The sequence below is a fragment of the Phoxinus phoxinus genome (assembly GCF_949152265.1).
Source record: "Phoxinus phoxinus genome assembly, chromosome: 6".
Classification (NCBI taxonomy): Eukaryota; Metazoa; Chordata; class Actinopteri; order Cypriniformes; family Leuciscidae; genus Phoxinus; species Phoxinus phoxinus.
In genome coordinates this window covers 23,729,218-23,748,012 of record NC_136881.1, presented here as the reverse complement: position 1 = coordinate 23,748,012, position 18,795 = coordinate 23,729,218, and the positions used below count along the sequence as shown (strand labels likewise).

At 37.9% G+C, this 18,795-nt stretch overlaps 1 long non-coding RNA gene across 1 annotated transcript; it reads left to right on the top strand.

Annotated features, from left to right (window-relative positions):
• The first annotated feature begins 11,242 nt into the window (after positions 1–11,242).
• LOC307000281 lies at positions 11,243–15,630 on the top strand. Its single transcript, XR_013798007.1, has 6 exons — positions 11,243–11,423; positions 13,082–13,152; positions 13,315–13,545; positions 13,679–13,774; positions 13,935–14,026; positions 14,638–15,630. It is a non-coding gene; the product is annotated as an uncharacterized lncRNA (long non-coding RNA).
• The last annotated feature ends 3,165 nt before the right edge of the window (positions 15,631–18,795 follow it).

Here is an 18,795-nt window from a genome sequence, read left to right as displayed (position 1 = left end):
TATGAGTATAGTGACAACGGAAGAGACCATTATTGTTTGCATGAACGTTTTGTAATTGTAATTTGTAATTTCATTGGTCACCATCGCTTGTAGATTTTTAAACATGTATACCTTTTTTGACAAATGGACAGGTGGCAAAAGTATTAAGCGATAATTTTATTTTTCTTATTTTATTTATACAGAGTATGCAAAGATTTATTTGCAGACATGGAACCAGATGGAGGAATTTAGGTGTTCAGTTGAGTCACCAGGCATTGTTAGAGTTCAAGCAATTTAATGACAGTATAATAAATATGGACAGAAATTTGTGGTAAATTAAAGCATTCTGGGCTGTGCTGGGTAAAGTAACTAATTACATGTCATCTTGATTAACAAATGAAGTACTTGTAATTAGATGGGAAATCAATGTTATAAACAAGTTAAGTCAAAAGTAATCAGAAAGTAGTCAACTTATATTACCTTATGATGATTTATATGGGCGGGGTTGAGGAAAAGAAAGAAAAAATAGATATTCTGAGAAAAACTGTAAATACTATAATTATTTTTACTGTACACCGCAGATTTGTGGCTGTTTCTGCCTGAGCAAACAAAAGCAAACTAAATCCTGGCGGGAGACATGGCTATACACACACAGAGGGAGTGAGGTGGAAAACAGAGTAATACCATGGCAACAGGAAACAATACTGTAAGAACTTGTACCCAGTATGCATATTTGGTGTGTGAATACGATTACTGTGACTTTTTATTATAGTTTGGCTGAGTGCACTCTGGAACACTGGATATTTTTTAGGGGTTACTTAAAATAGTTTCAAGTATAAATGTATTAAGTCTTAATGTGCACAATTATTTGCACACAAAACCCATGATCATCAATGGTTTGGCAGATAGAGAGTTTTGTTGCCAAATGTGACAATTACACAAATTAAGTGAAAAGTGTCCGGTATAGTGGGGAACAAGCATGGGGGGAGGGGGGATTTTGTAGCATTGGCCTTTGAAATTAACTGACTGTTATTTTTTCAACCATATGGTTAGTGTGTGAGAATGCCAAGACTATGTAGCATATGTGACTGGTTTTGTGTGTGTGTCTGTACATTTCAGATGTCTGACGCATTGTTGTCTGTCGTTCTCAGCTATTCCCTGTCCTTTTCCCTCTCCTCAAAAGCCAAGACTTCCTTCCAGTTGTTTTTGTTGAATCCAAACAGCCATTAAGCCATTGTTGTTAAAAATAAAACTTTAGTGAAAAAAAGAGCAAGGTTGGGAAACATGACTGGTAAGAGCAGGAACGATGGTTTCACACAGAAATTTCAACTGCAGATACGGGGTGGGTCTATAACTGCCTCTGTCATTATATACACTGGAATGTTTTACTGTTATAAACCTAAATAAAATGTGTGAACATATGCTGTTTTGTATGTTGTTCCACACTATCTGTTACAGTCTGCCTATTCTGTACCCTATTCATTTTATTCATGCTAATTTCACAGTGCATTCTTTATGTTCATGTTGGGTGTGGAAAAGAGGGGGGGGTGTAGAGAGAGGGAGGAAAAGAAATAAAACAAGAATGTGACTTTGCCGGTTTTCCTCACATTTGTATCGGTCTTTTTCAAAACCACGTGTTTGTGTGTGTATGAACTATGTCATTCATTGTACCTCATTTTCTCTGGTGAAAGGAAAATGGGTCCCACACTGTAAAAGAAAAATTGTCAAACCGGTTTTCTCCACAGCTGAACCAAACAAAAAGTTTAAACACACACACACACACACATTTTTGTTTTGCTATACTTGTGAGGACATTCCATAGGCGTAATGGTTTTTATACTGTACAAACTGTATATTCTATCCCCTTACACTGCCCCTATCCCTAAACCTACTCATCACAGGAAACATTCTGCATTTTTACATTTTTAATAAAACATTGTTTTTTAAGCTATTTGAATTATGAGGTCTCATGAAATGTCCTTAAACCACGTTTAAGTTGTAATACCAGTGTAATACACATGAAAGGTGTATTTTATACAAATTTGTGTCATCATAAATCACACAAACAAGAGCACACACACAAAAAGAAAATCCATACATTTTACCACAAAACAGTAACATTAGATGCAGTACTGAGGAAATGGATCTGGAAAGTTGTCAATTTGATTCAATTTGAATTTGACAAAATGTCTCGAATACTCGTGTAACCCCTGTTCCCTGAAGGAGGGAACAGAGACGTCACATCAGAACTGACTGACGCAATGGGATCTCACCTTCGAGTGGTAACAGAACAAGCCAATGGACATTGGTGTGTGAGATTTGCCATCCATCATTGGTATAGGGGGTGTGGCGGCGAGAAGTAACGGCTCGTTCCCTCCTTCAGGCTCACGTTCCCTATCAGTCAGTCATGGTCAGCGTTACGTCAGAACTGATTGACGCAATGGGGTCCCTATGGAAAGCGCCAAAACCACTGTCACTTCCCAGCAAACTGTGTAAGTCACCTAGATCTCTGGTCCAGGTGGGACGGAAGGACAGGGGGATGTCGATAGCTGCTGCTCTTATACCCTTATACAGCCACGCATGGTTGGATAACACTGGAGATGTGTACCTAGTCCAGATGGAAAGGAACACTACGGAGACCACATCCTGCCCACAGGGAGGGAACATGTGGAGACACATATGGATTGACCCTTGAGGCAGTGCTACATATGGACATACATTGGACACCTCTGCGACGTCTGACTACCGAAGGATCCTGGAGGAACTCCATCCAGGGTTAGCCAAACGGGGAACTCACCTGGAGAGCAAATAGGCACTCGTATCCCCCCATGGGAGAATAATGGCACTGAAAGCAAGACACACCTGCCTTCCCGCACATTACCTGTTTGTACCCAACACACGGAAAGAAACCATCTCCACTCTGAGATTGTAGAATCTTTCAAATGTGTTAGGTTTCACACAGCCTGCAGCTCTGCAGATGTCTGCCAAAGAGGCGCCGTGAACCAAAACCCAGGAGGAGGCAAAACTCAGAGTGGAGTGAGCACTCATCCTATGGGGGAATGGCTCGCCTTGGGATTGGTATGCCAAGACAATGGCATCCACTTTCCAGTGGGCCAACCTCTGTTTGGAGACAGCCTTTCCCTTCTACTGGCCTCCAAAGCAAACAAAGAGCTGTTCTGAGCTTCTGAAGCTCTGCGTGCGGTCCACGTAAACATGCAACTGAACGTGAGAGTCAGACGGTCCAAATTCCAGGCACTCTCTATAGGGCTGTTAAAACCACAGATAAGTCCCAGGAGGGACTTTTTTGCGCCCCCCAGGAACCTGATGACCAGATCATGCTTTCCCTCAGACTTACCATGTACTGCATCGTAATGTGTGGCGATAGCAGTAACATACACTTTCAGGGTGGAGGGAGACAGCCTTCGCTCTAACCCTTCTTGCAGGAAAGAATGCACAGCGATCTTGAGAGTGGGGCATAGTGAGCCAGTTCTCGAGATAGTTGTGGATGAGAATGCCCATCTCCCTTAGCAGGACAAGGGCAAGGGTGACCTTTCTTGAAGCCATGGGTGACAGAGACAGCCCAAAGGGACTTTTGAAGACCAAAATACCTTGTACTCATATGCCTGCCCCTCGAACACAAATCACAGAAACGATCTGGTGAAAGTCATGTCGATCGCTGCAAACCAATCTTGGGGACGAACGCACTTGAGGACGTGTTTCTGCGTTAGCATCTTCAACAGAAGCTTGTGAAGGGACACAAGACCACGATCGTTCATAACCCACCACCTTTCTTGGGTACGTTGAAGTATGGGCTGTAAAATCCTGACCTCATCTCGGCTGAAGGGACCAGCTCTGTTGCTTCCTTTGCCAGCAGGACCACAATTTCCGCACGCAGGACAGAAGCATCCTTGTCTGCCACTGAGGTAAACCGGACGCTGGTGAATCTGGGGGGATGCCAGGTGAACTGAATCTCATGGCGAGTCTGATTGACCGAATGAGCTAGCGAGACGGGCTGGGAAGTGCTAGCCAGGCCCCCAGACACTACCCGGCCCTCCTATGGGGAAAAGAGCTGTGCTCCCGGTGCAGAGAAACCAGATCGGGTGATAGCAGAGAGAACTCAACCTTTTTCAAGGTATTGGAGCATCGATCTCAACATTGCGATGGTCATCTTCCTGCAGTGGGTACATGACTCATCAACGAACACTACCTCAGCATGCTCACTTGAACGATGATTGTCGATATATATTGCGATATTGAGAGCCATAACTCCAGGCTAAAGACAGTAATTACCATTCCATGATATTAATAATTTCACTAATAAGCAAGCTTCATTACAAGTAACAAAAAGGTCACTTAATATTTTATTCCAAAATTAGAACATTACATTTCTGTAAACACAAAAGCAGAACACATTTATAAATAAAACAGCATCTTTACACCAACCCCCTGATTGGTTTACAACAATATAACTTAAAATAAATATATTTTTTATAAAACAACTTAAGCATTTTGGTTCACAATCTTTTAAGTCAACTTTTCTTAGCCAAAGTGCCAAAGTAAAACATTGTTGGTGTTGGTCATCATAATCATATGAAATAAACAAAATGATAGAAAACTTTAATATATTTTGTATTCAATCTTCTAAACAGATTAGAGAACATGTTTCTGTAAACAGAAAAGCCGCCGAACACATTTAAACAGCAGCTTTACACCATACCGCCTTGTCAGCGTCGCCGCTCCACGCGCATCAAGAGCTGAGGGAGCATCCAAAAAAATAGCCTAATGAAAAATCAATAATTCTAATGCCGATATTATTATAGATACAGACATCCCAAGTCTCCCGGATGTTCCGGGAGTCTCCCGCATATTGATAGCGGCTCACTGATGCCCGCGAATTAGTTAAAATCTCCGGAATCTGGAGCGAGCGCGCCCGCGAGACAGAGACTGTGCTCCAAACCGCGCAGCGCGTGCGCAGCGGAGAGGGAGAGAGAGCAAGAGACCGCGCGCGTACCTCATGAAGGGCATGTAATATCTCCCGCTGGTGCTACTGTGCTACTACCCTTCACATCACTATCGCACATCACCCACACTATCGCTCACTCGCACATCGCGATGTCGATGTTAAAATCGAATATCGTTCAGCCCTACTGCCTTATATACCCGTATGTACAGGGATTGCTTGCATTCAAATCTCACTCGCCAATGTCCATTGGCTTGTTTTGTTACTACTCGAAGGTGATTGGGCTCTCAGGCGAGATCCCATTGTGTCAATCAGATCTGGCATGACGTCAAACGTGACTGACTGATAGGGAAAGACGAGATCTTCGGTAAGGGAGTTACACTGAAAATAAATGCTAACCTAAAATCTGTGCCTCATGTGGTAATATCGAAAATAATTGGTCAAAAATATTTCTATTTCTATTATTTTTTTACAGTGTATGTTTAATCATTTCTTTTAACTATTTGCTCTTTTTGAATATAGGGACACCAGATAAATTATCTGTGGTCTCCATATCTATTTCGATCTGATTGAACAAAAAAGAGAAGTAAAATCTATTTTGGAATTTGATCTTTTTGATGTTGTGCTAGGGCAGCTCTTTTACCAATGAAGAAAAGGTTCAGATACTGGTCAGCTTCACTAATCTGGACTCATAAAGGACATTTCATTAAGTTAAGTAATTTTACCTTAAGAAGAACATAATTAGATTTAAGCAGACATCCCACAAGAGACAATAACTGAACTCTTGGTGGCTTCCAAGACATGATAGTCTGATGTTTCTCAAAAATGACAGAGGAATTGTTATTGATTTGGGTTAATTTTTGAGTAACTTCTGAATAATTTTTGAGTCAATTCACTCTTGTTTTCTATCACACACACGCACGCACGCACGCACGCACGCACGCACGCACCCACACACACACACACACACACACACACACACCTGATTTTAATTTCATGCTTATTTTCAGCCTCTCCTAAATTCAACTTGACTTAACAGTGCAAAGGGGTGCGTTTGTTCCAAAGTTACAGCTAATAAACTCTGGAAGCTCTCGCTATTTTGGGTGTTAAAGGACATGACCTGGCTTTTTTTTTTTTTAAATAGGGAGACAAACATGCTTACTTGCTCACTTTCAGACCATTTTACGTGCATCTTTATCACCCTTACTTTCACACTTCATCTTTCGCTCTCTTTTCAGAGTCAGGTGATGTAAGTTTACAGTGTCTGTAAAGCATTCCTGTGGGTCAGCCGCACTTAATGATCATGTGATTCCACTACAGACTGATAAAGTGATGTACTGTGAGAATCTAAAGACCTTCACCAACACAATTTAATCCTCATTTTCTAGAAATAGCCCTACAAAAAGTATTTTATTTATTTAATTGTTTTTATAATTCTATCACAATTACCAATTACAATCTTATTCACAAACATTTTAATAAAATAAAAATAGACATTCTCAACTACAAGTTTTTCCTCAATTGTTTACACATCACAAATACTGGTACTTGAGACACAATGACCTCAACATGTTACTCATGCACCAACCCCCTGAACCAATTCTGCTAAACTACAAGCGCAAACATTTGTTTTTTACTGTAATTGTATACAGTAAATTATTCTGTTGTTTTGTATGTAGAACCACTGTATGTGCAAGTTTGTGTTGGTTGGGATGTACACTGTGTACATTGTTTTTGTGGGAAAAATACAAAATATTTGTTACCGTGTATTTGTGTGTTCTGAGTATAAAAACAATATTCTCAAATATTTTACAACACACTTATGTGTGTACTGTCTGTTGTAAGTGTAACAGTGGGAAAAAAAGGCCTAAGTCATTATGTGTTTTCCATTCATCATAGTGTTTTACATTATTCAACTGGTTCTTTTAAATGTCTATTCATATGATGGTTTGTGTGTGTCATTTGAAAACAAAATACCATTTTGAGAAGAAATAACATTGTTTTGAATGTACTGTTTCATTTTGCAGGAGTGAAATGAATTGCCTATTGTGTGTGTGTGTGTGTGTGTGTGTGTGTGTGTGTGTGTGTGTGTGTGTGTGTGTGTGTGTGTGTGTGTGTGTGTGTGTGTGTGTGTGTGTGTGTGTGTGTGTGTGTGTGTGTGTGTGTGTGTGTGTGTGTGTGTGTGTGTGTGTGTGTTATTTGTGTGTAGAGTTCTGAGAATATGAGGCATGCTTTCAGAAAATGTGTGTAAACAAACGAGAAAAACTGTAAAAGCCATTCAAACCTAGCTGTGTATTCAGATGATTTTGTTTTTACTTGACATAGTCTACTGTATATTGCTATATTTGCATGTAGTAGATGTTTTAGTTTACAGTAATATCCACCTTATTTTGCAATGCAGAAACAAGCTAATTTTTTTGTGAATGTGTGGGAATTCATTAGCTGCTTTATGTAACAAAGAATTTCAATGTGCAGTAAACACCAAAACTGCAGTATTTGACCAACCAATCAGTGTGTTTATAATTATGATAATACATATGGTAAGAAATACCAGTTTGTAATTTCAAGCAGCATAACAAGCTGTTTTGTACAGCTAAAAATAACTGGAAGCGGATGACACTGAAAGCCAGACACATTCAATTTACAAATGGCCACGCCCACTCTAACATTAAAAATAAGGTGGATACTAGAGCCTGATTCTGTTTGGAGGATTCTTAAACACATTACATTTTGCTCAAGATAACTTTGTAAAGAGTTTGTGACTAAGCAGGTCTACCAAACATTTCCATTTATCTCAATGGCTGTTTCTTGGCTTGTTTAGAAAGGTACATCATTTGGAGTCTGACATCTTTTCTCATGGGCATAATTGTTTGTCAGACAATCATCTAAATTCTAAACCATAAATGCCATGTGAATAATCACTTTGGAATAACAGGAAGATGTGAATATGATTGGCTAAAGGAACATGGTTCAAACTCCCTGTTAAAGATCCACAACTTTTTAGCTGACTAATTGTTCTTTAGAACAAGTGTGTGTGTGTGTGTGTGTGTGTGTGTGTGTGTGTGTGTGTGTCTGTCTGTGTGTGTGTGTGTGTGTGTGTCTGTGTGTGTGTCTGTGTCTGTGTGTGTGTGTGTGTGTCTGTGTGTCTGTCTGTCTGTCTGTCTGTCTGTCTGTCTGTCTGTCTGCCTGTCTGTCTGTGTGTGTGTGTGTGTGTGTGTGTGTGTGTGTGTGTGTGTGTGTGTGTGTGTCTGTGTGTCTGTCTGTCTGTCTGTCTGTCTGTCTGTCTGTCTGTCTGTCTGTCTGTCTGCCTGTCTGCCTGTCTGCCTGCCTGTCTGTCTGTCTGTGTGTGTGTGTGTGTGTGTGTGTCTGTGTGTCTGTCTGTCTGTCTGTCTGCCTGCCTGCCTGTCTGCCTGCCTGTCTGTCTGTCTGTGTGTGTGTGTGTGTGTGTGTGTGTGTGTGTGTGTGTGTGTGTGTGTGTGTGTGTGTGTGTGTGTGTGTGTGTGTGTGTGTGTGTGTGTGTGTGTGTGTGTGTGTGTGTGTGTGTGTCAAGCTCTGTTTGTAATCATAAACAGATGCACTGACAAACTTTTACTGTCTGGGCTCTGAATGCCTGAACCACACCCAGAGTTTATAAACCACGGTTATAAAGCAATGGAAAGGGAGGGTAAAAAGAGAGAGGAAATGAGGAAGAGGATGACTGAGATGATTGGGACATACACGCATTAATTCATACCAACTCACTGTATGAAACACTTCATAACATGAGTGTTTGACCTTCGGCAATTTTATTTTGCAATTAAAGTAAATTCCTTCAAACAATGTATGTTTATAAGAAAGTATGTAAAACTGAGTGAATAAAGTATTTAATTGGCTCAATCAAAAGAGTAAACAAAAATACTTAGAATACTTAATTATACTTGTATCTACATCAAAAGATTGAGTGTAAGTATAAGTCAAGTATAATTAAGTGGAATTTAAAGTATATTTCTGAGAAGTACATAAAAAGTAGACTGAATATATACTTTCTTATTCTTAGTTTAAACAAAGTATACTAATAGCACACTTGGATAAACTTATTTTTCATAAGGATATAGCATTGTCAATCACTACTCACAGAAAGATTAAATGTGTTTTAAAACTGTAACCTGTTTGGACTGGCCTCTTTCATAATGGAATATAAGTGGTATGGAATTATGTGTATTGTATAAGTACTGTTTATACAGTAATATAAAATTGCCACATTTTTTGCTTCTGTTGTGATTATTTGTAATGTTGCTGTATGTTACTGTTGTACAAAATATATGTTGAGATTTACAAAAAAAAAAAAAAACACTTTTAGACATATAAAAACATGTTAATAAAACAGCTGCTTTTTATCACCCCAAATGACCCTTTGTATCTTGACTTTATCTCTAAACTTTTCCCAGGATTCCTTACACCAACACAATTCCTCGCCCTTCTCTCTTCTTTATTTAATTTCACTTGTAACGTGCTACTGTAGTTACCCTTGCCCTCCTTTTCCTCCTGTCATAAAGATTTTAGTGGATTTTATAGGGAGAATGTTGTTCTCTGTATCTCCCTCTACTCCCTGAAGACACGAGGATGTTATTTATCCTGCTAACAGCTTTTGTCCATGAACAGATTCCAAGGTATGTCCCATAACCTGTAGTGACAAGACTGCAAAAGTTACCTTGGAAAAAAAAACTTCACAGTGGTAGTAATGAATTGCCTAAAATTTAACTACGCCTCAAGCACACATAAATTGTTGTTATTCTTACTAATTTTGTAGGCTGGGATTTTAGTTCGCATTAATATTTGTGGTATGGTGTTGTACATAATAACAATAAGAGGATTAAAACAAAAGGTATTTGTTGCCGTCATGTGAGTGTCTTGGTGTTATAGATGGCAGCAATACAGAACACATCTAATAACTTTTGTTCAAGTGTGTATTACCAAAGGTGAAATGCCACCAACAGCGTTCACCCAACAATGAAAATTACCCCATGATTTACTCACCATATGTATATGACTTTCTTCTTTCAGATAATACAATCTGATATATATATATATATATATATATATAAATGCTCTGGCTCTTCAAGCTTTATAATGGCAGTGAATGCAGGGCAAAATTTGAAGCCCCAAAAAGGCATCCATCTATAATAAAAGTCCTCCACACAACTCAGGGGGGTTAACAAAGGCCTTCTGAAGCAAAGCGATGCGTTTGTGTTAGAAAAATATCCATAGATTTTGGATCTATGGATCCCATAAATCCCATAAACCCCATAAACCTAAACCTCCCCCTAGAAACAACCCTCGAAAACATTTTGGATTTTTCACACACACACACACACACACACACACACACACACACACACACACGCACGCACGCACGCACGCACGCACGCACGCACGCACGCACGCACGCACGCACACACGCACACACACACACACACACACACACACACACACACACACACGTGGAAGCCCCACCTGCACAGCTCCTCCTAATCTTCAAACACACCTCACCATCCTCCTCCCAGCCCTCCAGCTCTCTTTTTCACATGCTCCTGCAGGTCGTCTTGTTCTGTTCTGTTCTCAGAATGCATTTGAGCTGCTGACGGCTGTTCAACAAAAACAGTGAACATTTTACGCAACAGATCTGTGACTGAAACTTTGGCTGTTTACCAGTTATTTTCAAAAATGGTTGTACATGTTGTCCCAAAACAAAATTTACACAGAGACTTAAAAAAAAATCCTTTTGTGCACTAATATTATAATATTTCTATAAAGTTTCTTATCATTCAAAAAGCATAAATGTATTTGTGGTGTGTTTAAAGACTGTCTGATATGACAATTGAGGATATTCTTATATCAACATCATCTTTAAACCCCTTAGCTGCACACTGATGATGGAATACACCAAGAGGGACAGAGACCTCTAGAACTTTGAAATTCTATTCGAATGAGAACATGAGATGAGCAAATCTGTCAACTTCATCTGGAAGTGATCTTCTCAAAAGCACAACTGATATGTGTGCAGGTCACATCAAGGGCACTGTAAAATCCAATAGCTTTCCTGACTCACTTATACTTCGTAAACTTTACTCAGTAATATAAAATACATACTTCTTACTAGGTTTTGTTGAGTTAAAGGCAATTGCAGCGTGAAAATAACAAGTTACTCAATAATTTGAGTGACGCTTACTTGAAATAAGCAAGTAGCAACAAAGAATGCAATGACGTTACTAAACCATTGAGAGGCAGCAGTGAAATAAAGAATGCCTAATGTGCAGAAAAAACAAAGAAGAAGAAGCGGCACTTGTGAGAGCATGCGTAATAGATTCTGTGCGCATTTTCGGGTGTGAGCATGTGCTCAGTAGAAGCTACCAACGTTCAATTTCCTCGCAACAGTGGTGCCTGTCGGACTGTGCTGACGCATTTGCTGGAAATGTACCGATTTCATTGCTTGTGGAATATTAAGGTAAGTTTTCAATCAAGTTATGTTTTATTTGTGTGTGAATTTGTGTTTCTGTCTGCTGCCTCAACATTAGCTAACATTTGTTAAACATTAGCAAAATAACAGCCAGAGCACATGTTTGGTGCAATCTTGGTTTCACCTAAAAAAATCTATTTTAACTGAAAGTGAAAATTTAAATGTAGCTACAGCAAATTTTGTGCTTTCCCCGAGTTGACACAGTGGATGTATATTGGTCGAATGTTGGGTATTAACAACACAGAAATTTGAGCAGCAGTGCATTTCTAGATTGATACAATGCCAACTTAAATTTTTATTTTCATGAAGATATTTAATAAAAAAATACATTTCTAATAACTTTACAAAACTTTCAAGCAATTATTTTTCATTATGACAATAATTAATTCTACATTTACAATTAACTGCCAGGTGTTAGCTTTCAAATTAGGTCATACTTGTGCTTTTAGTACAAAGGGTTAATGAACTGTAATAAAGTTAGTAAAAAAACAACACTTTCTTTCAAATAAGTACTATTATTTCTGTAAGTAAATGTGGTTGCTGTTCTGTAATTATACTTAAGTGAGGATTGTTTATACTCTTTTTTATTTTATTTATTATTTAAACTCAATCTGAATCTTCAAATATTAATATAAGAGGATATATATATATATATATTAGGGCTGTAACGATTTACGATATTAAACCGAAATCGCGACACTCAGATCCACGATCCTGTGTCGCGGTATGAGAAGGCAGATCGCGATCGACACACCCCTTCTTATCTTTACTTAGACTTATCTTTCTCGTCCAGAATAGATCCCAGGGCTGTGACGGGGTCTTTTACATATTAGGTATGGGAATTTCAAGCAAAAATAATATTCGAAGATCGCTGGACCGATTATTATTAAAAAATCGCACCTCTCCCCCACACGCACGAACACACACACACACACACAAGCAAACACCAGAGCAAGTGAGCAAAGCGCGCGGTGTGTGTGTGTGTGTGTGTGGCACCGGCGCGCGCGTGAACTGGAGCTCACCTCATAAACGAATCGAAACTTAGAAAGCTTGAAATACTTTTACTTGATTTAACGTTAGTTCAAAACATAAAGAAATGGCGGCTTAGGCTAATTCGTAGGAAGTGTGCATTTCTCTATATAGGCGCGTTCACTTTGTGGCAAGCGTTATTCCTGCGCTCGAGATGCGGGTCATGCGGAATAGGCAATATATTATTTGTTTTACAGCACAGACAGTAAGCCTCGGTTACCTCAGAAGAATTTTTAACATGCTCGAATCATCTCCACAATGGAGTATAGTTCTGTTTGTTTTTCAAAAGTATTTTGTTACAAGAAAACAGAGTTATAGCTTTATTTATTTGGCTTTTAAAATCCTCCCTCCTCGCAAGAATCGCGGTTTGTATCGAATCGTGGGTCAGAAATCGGGATACGAACCGAATCGTGGGTTTGCTGTATCGTTACAGCCCTAATATATATATATATATATATATATATATATATATATAATATATACTTTTTTATATTTATATTGGAAAACAAGCATTATTCCGTAATGCTTGTAAATTATTCACATGTGTCTTTAATCTACAAATCTCATCACTGTAAGTGGAGCTTTGTTTTAACTAAGACATTCTTTGTCCTTTACAGAAGTGCTTGTGGCGACTGGCTTGAGGACTCTTCACAGCTGCTTTGTCAGTGTTGGTCTCAATACACTGGAGGTGAGATAACAGTAGACAACATTTTGGAGGATATATATATATATATATATATATATATATATATATATATATATATATATATATATATAAACACATGCACATTAGATGACCGAAGACTTACAACTTGCACCTAAAATTTCCACTTAAAATAATTTTTTGCAGATGCAGTGGACCTGTAAGCAGTGTATTTTTTCTACAGACAAAAGAGGAATGAAGATAGACTAGAGGCTGAAAGAAAGCTCCTGGTTGAAGAAATGAAAAAACGGAACCCCAGTGAAACTGTCATTGGATCTAAGATGGACCAGACCTTCCCACTGCGGAGACAGGAGATTGTGGAGGCTGAACTTGTAGTGAAAACCCTGGAGCGCTGGCCAGCCCTATTTACAGAGACAAGTACGTACTGATATTGCTATGCTTTTTTGTTTGTTTTCTCCTATGACAAAGTGTGTATTTAGGTTTTAGGACTGGTAACCAAAGGTTTTCCAAAATTTCCACTCTATTCTTACATTTTTTCTGTGTCTTGTAGTTGTTTGCTGAGTTCAACCGGATAGCTACGACAAACTTGGAGAATGACTTTGTTGGAGAGAAACTGGCTGAAATTGTGCAGCAAATTAATTCAAGGGTCAGTAAACTACAGACGTGTTAGTCTGTGCTGTTCTCTGCACTGTTAAGCATACATGGTTTCACCTTTTTCATATACACTTTTAAAAATGGGCTTGTATTGTAACTTTTGAATGTTTGTATTGTAACTCTTGAACTGTATTTGTTCTATCCACTTCTAGAAACCAGATGTGACAGCAGTGCGTACCCTTGTTCTCCAAGCATCTCTGTTCTTCTTGGTGATGACCCCTGTAACTTCTACAACACCTCCTTTGTAAGTTCTCACATCTTAAACGAGCACATACTGTATATCACTGTGTGTTCAGAACAAAGATGGGCTGCATGCTGTGACAGTTCAAGGGATACTCCCCTTTAAAATGAAAATTCTGTCATCATATACTCACCCTCATGTTGTTTCAAACCTGTATGAATTTCTTTCTTCTGCTGAACAGACAGTTTCTGGTCTCATTGACTTCCATAGTATATATTTTTCCTACTATGGAAGTCAATGAGACCAGAAACTGTCTGGCTAGCTGATATTCTTCTAAATATCGTCCTTTCTGTTCAGCAGAAGAAATAAATTCATACAGGTTTGAAACAACATGAGGGTGAGTATATGATGACAGAATTTTCATTTTAAAGGGGAGTATCCCTTGAACTGTCACAGCATGCAGCACACAGAGTTATATACAGTATCTGAATAAATTGTATATTAGGACAGACATCAGAGCTTAATTTCCTTCATGTTCTTAAGCTGGGCGTAAAGTGAAAACTTAAATAAAAATAGGCTGGAGGGAAGTGTTGGCAGGACAGATGACTTGATGACAATTGATAATGCCTATCAATTTACTTGTTGTAATGTTGTTTTTCGTTGGTTGTATACAGGATTCTGACAGTAATGAGGCCTGGGCCCAGGTATCTGTTGGGTTGCTGACTGTCATCAGTGAAGATGCGCCTCTCTCTCCAAATCATCTCCATCTTGACCCAGTGTCTACTGCCATCATTCTTGAAGGAGGTATTGTAATGGACGTTCTCCAGAACCTACCTCAAGCACTTTGCCTCTTGTTTGGGCTATGCGCTACACTTGGACTACCCTAAAGCTATGAAAAACACATTCAACGAGTGATGCTTGGCCTGGGACAGAACAAACTTGACACAGTGGATGTTTTTCCACAAATGACAATGTTGTGTACTGTATATTACTGGGAGATTATTGAAAAACAATTTTGGTACCGTTGTATATGTGCAGATAGGCAAACATTCCGCTGTCCGTTCCGTTGTTCACACCCCTGGGTGTTGCTTTCACTCTGTACTTTGAAGAATGTTTTTATTTTTATATTTTATGGCAGTGTAATAAGCGTGTGTGCGCATTCTAGTTCTGTAAGAACACATATTCTGGGGTTGGCGCTAATACCTTGACATTGATAATTTTAGTCTGAATTTTGTCTTCAAGTGGTACTGATCACTTATAGTAATGACTAACATTTTAATCTCTTCGAAACCAATTAGTATCTCTATCAGCTGTCTAAAGTACAGATTTGACTGTTTTCCCAGTACACATCTCTGTACTGGATACACTCATAAAAACAAGTATATTTCTCAAAAATTCATATTAATACATATAATCCGGTTAAAAAAAGTTAACTTATCAGCCAAGTCAAGAACTCAAAATTGTGAAATCCTGTGCCAAAATTTGATTGATTGAAATAACAAGGTTTATCTGGACAAATAAGATGATAAAATACAATCAGAATAAAATTAAAAATGTCAAGGTAATGTATACTTTATCAGATTCAAAAGGTTTTAAGACTTTGATTTTAACATTGGAAATTAAATACCAATGGTTAATGTTCAAAGAATAAACCTGTTTTTCAACTATAATGTGGTTGTGTTAAATATTTCTATTTTATGATACTTTATACTTATTCTCTGGTACATTTGTGACAAGTGTATAGTGAGTTCGCAGAACAGTTAACATATAGGTGAGCATTTGGTGTTTGAGATTGAGAATATCTTCAGAATAACAATGTCAATTGATTACTGTAAAATTAATGTTTGAAGTACTTAATTTACAGAAGTAACAGTTACTTCGGTTTGCATGGTTTTAACAAGTAAATCAGAATCGCTTTAAGTAAAGTTCACATGGCATTACTTAGTTGTTTGAAATAGTAATTCTGAGTAGACTATACTAAGTCAGGAGTACATCGCACACATTTATTTTAGTAATTTAAACTCAAGAGTAAGTTTACCATACTAAACAAGGATTTGTTAATACAACACGCAATACCGATTCCACTGTACTTAGTTTTTTAAGTGCAATCGGTTTGCATGCTTTTTTTGAGTAAGCGGAACTAATCGGATTTTACAGTGGGTATAAAGGGATTGGATTTGGGGAACATTTTTTGGAATGTTACCCAACAAATACTTTGATTACATTATTCCACTAAAGTATACCCTCTGGCACAACACATTGCCTTCTTACTTTCTTCAAAGCCATAAGAAAGTTAATATTTTTCTAGCAGCAGCAAATCCACGATATAGACCCCCATATACACCAACAAGCACCTGAAATCGGGATTATGAATCCACAAATGAATTTGTGAAGTATTGGCTGTCAGATCTGTCCTCAGAGCACACAGCACACACCCACAGGAAATCCACACTCTTTGGGACAATGTGAATGAGGATGATGACTAAGAAACACTCAGCCTTTTAGAGAGTCATTTTGATAGGTGGAAAGCTTGTGCGTCATATTCCTGTAATATTAGTATGCGGGTAGAACATTGTATTTAATATTCAGGATTAAGTCTGACTGTAACCAGAAACTAACCCTGTGTTTTTATTGCTCTTAGGGCATGAAAAACAAGATCGGAACTTTTTTTCCCCACATATTGTACAAAGAGATTTGAAAACACCTGATTGCTAGTTTTCTCAATAGATCAATGTAGATTGCAGTCTGAGGTTTTCTCAGAGAGAGCTAAATTTGTCAATTTTGAGCATAATCAGAATGATCAGCTAATAAGGGTGAATCAACGTCCTCTGGTAGACTGGAGGGAGCGTGAGCATTATAGTCTGAGTTGGGTTTCCATATAGTTGTAGCTTCACCGGATAGAGACCATTTTAAAGAAACACATTCCAAGTAATGTGCATTATGTAAGATTACTTATTTAATGTAACAAGTAAAGTAACGCATTACAAGTAACATGTATTACATAATCAGATTACTTTTTTGACGTAACTGCAAATTACAATCTAATAACACAAGTACATTTATTTACAGCCAAAAAAGTAACTGCAGATTAAGTATTTTCAGGAATAATAGTCAAAGTAATAGGATTAATTGTAGCTGAAAGATGCATGCTGTCCAGTTTAACGGACAGATGATTATTCAGAATTTCCAATCTAAAATCAATACTTGGAAAATGTAACGATGATATTACTCCTTAGATGTTACAACTTTCTTTTTTTTTTACCTGCAAGAGTCTCATATGATAGAAGGAATGGAAGGATATTCTGGAGCAATTTGGCATTTTTAAATGGCCGTGGACCATCTTGGTTTGGAGAAGAAAAAATATTGACATACAAACGGCTTGCCACTTGGTGGCAGTGTATAGGATGATGCACTAGTGTCCACTGCAGTGGTTGATGTACAACTATGCCATCAAAGCTCATGACCTCTATGCTTGAAAGGGTTAATACACAACTTAGCCTATTTGAAAGGAAAGTAGACCAAACTAAGTTCAACATACTCTAAACAGATTATTAAAGTACTGAACAGATGAGAACACAGTAAAATAATAAACAAAGTAAATAAATCTGTAGTACTTAGGAAAATACGTAGAAGGTACATCTAAACTTTGTCTACTCCAAAGAAAGCTGACATGTATGTTGATGAAAGCCAGGCTTATCTATTGTTGGAGCAAAGATGTTTGCTTTATATTAAGTGGCAGTGACCTCTTGCTAATGGATGTCATTGCATAGTTTGTGACACTCATGTATCAGTCTTTGAATAATGTAGGCTTATTTGTTGTAACATAATTGATATTTGTATTTGATGTGTTCCTAAATTTAAACAATTCCTGTTAATTAATCATTATAGGCTACTTAAACCTATATGACATATTTCCAGTAAAAACACAATTGCCTGAATTAGTAAGCTATTTAAGCAAACAGTGCCATCTTGTGTTTACTAATGTAGTTCAGTTGCATGAGCTAAACAGTTGTAAAATAAAATTAAATGTATACTTTTTATTTGAATAAAAATGGCATCATTTTTATTTTACATTATATCATTTTATAATACATAAATTCGCAAAATAACTATGTAGCCTAATGGATATGATCTGTCCAAGCTCCATCAGCTACAATTTAAATAAAAAGGTCATATTGTGTCATTGCATTCACACACAATCTTTAAAACCTGTTATCTTCTAAAGTTAAAGCCTAACTTTAGTTTATCCCAATTCATTTAACCTATCTTGTCACTGGATAGCCTACTCAGATTTGTTTAGTGGCTGTTAATGTGTAAATAAATAAAAACAACCTTTCTGCTCCTAAGAAAGATAAAAAGGTAAAACAATAAAAAATATTATTCTTAATAATAATACGCATACTCCGCGGTGGAAATTTGGGGTGAATTTACTGCGGAAGACATCTCTAAAAAAGGCCATTTCACATTTAAAGACGCAGGAGGGCGCCAGAGGTCCCCTGTACGACTTGTCACCTGCACACCTGACCTGAGCAGAAAAGAGCACAGACTGACTTCAACTGCGAACTTTTGAATACAGATATGACTGTAAACCGTAATTAGCTGCATACTAGTAGGCCTAATGACCACCTATATTTTGATCCAATTCTTCATTCTTCAGAAAATATTTCTAATCTAATCGAGTGACGGCACTTATACTATTTTATTGGCTGCTTTACAGGCAATATGCTATCATAATAGCTTAACTTTTAGTTTAAAATGTTTTATAAAAGGACAAAATTCTGTTTTTAAATCGCACCACAGCAGAGACAAGTCACCTGAGGATTACAGCTGGC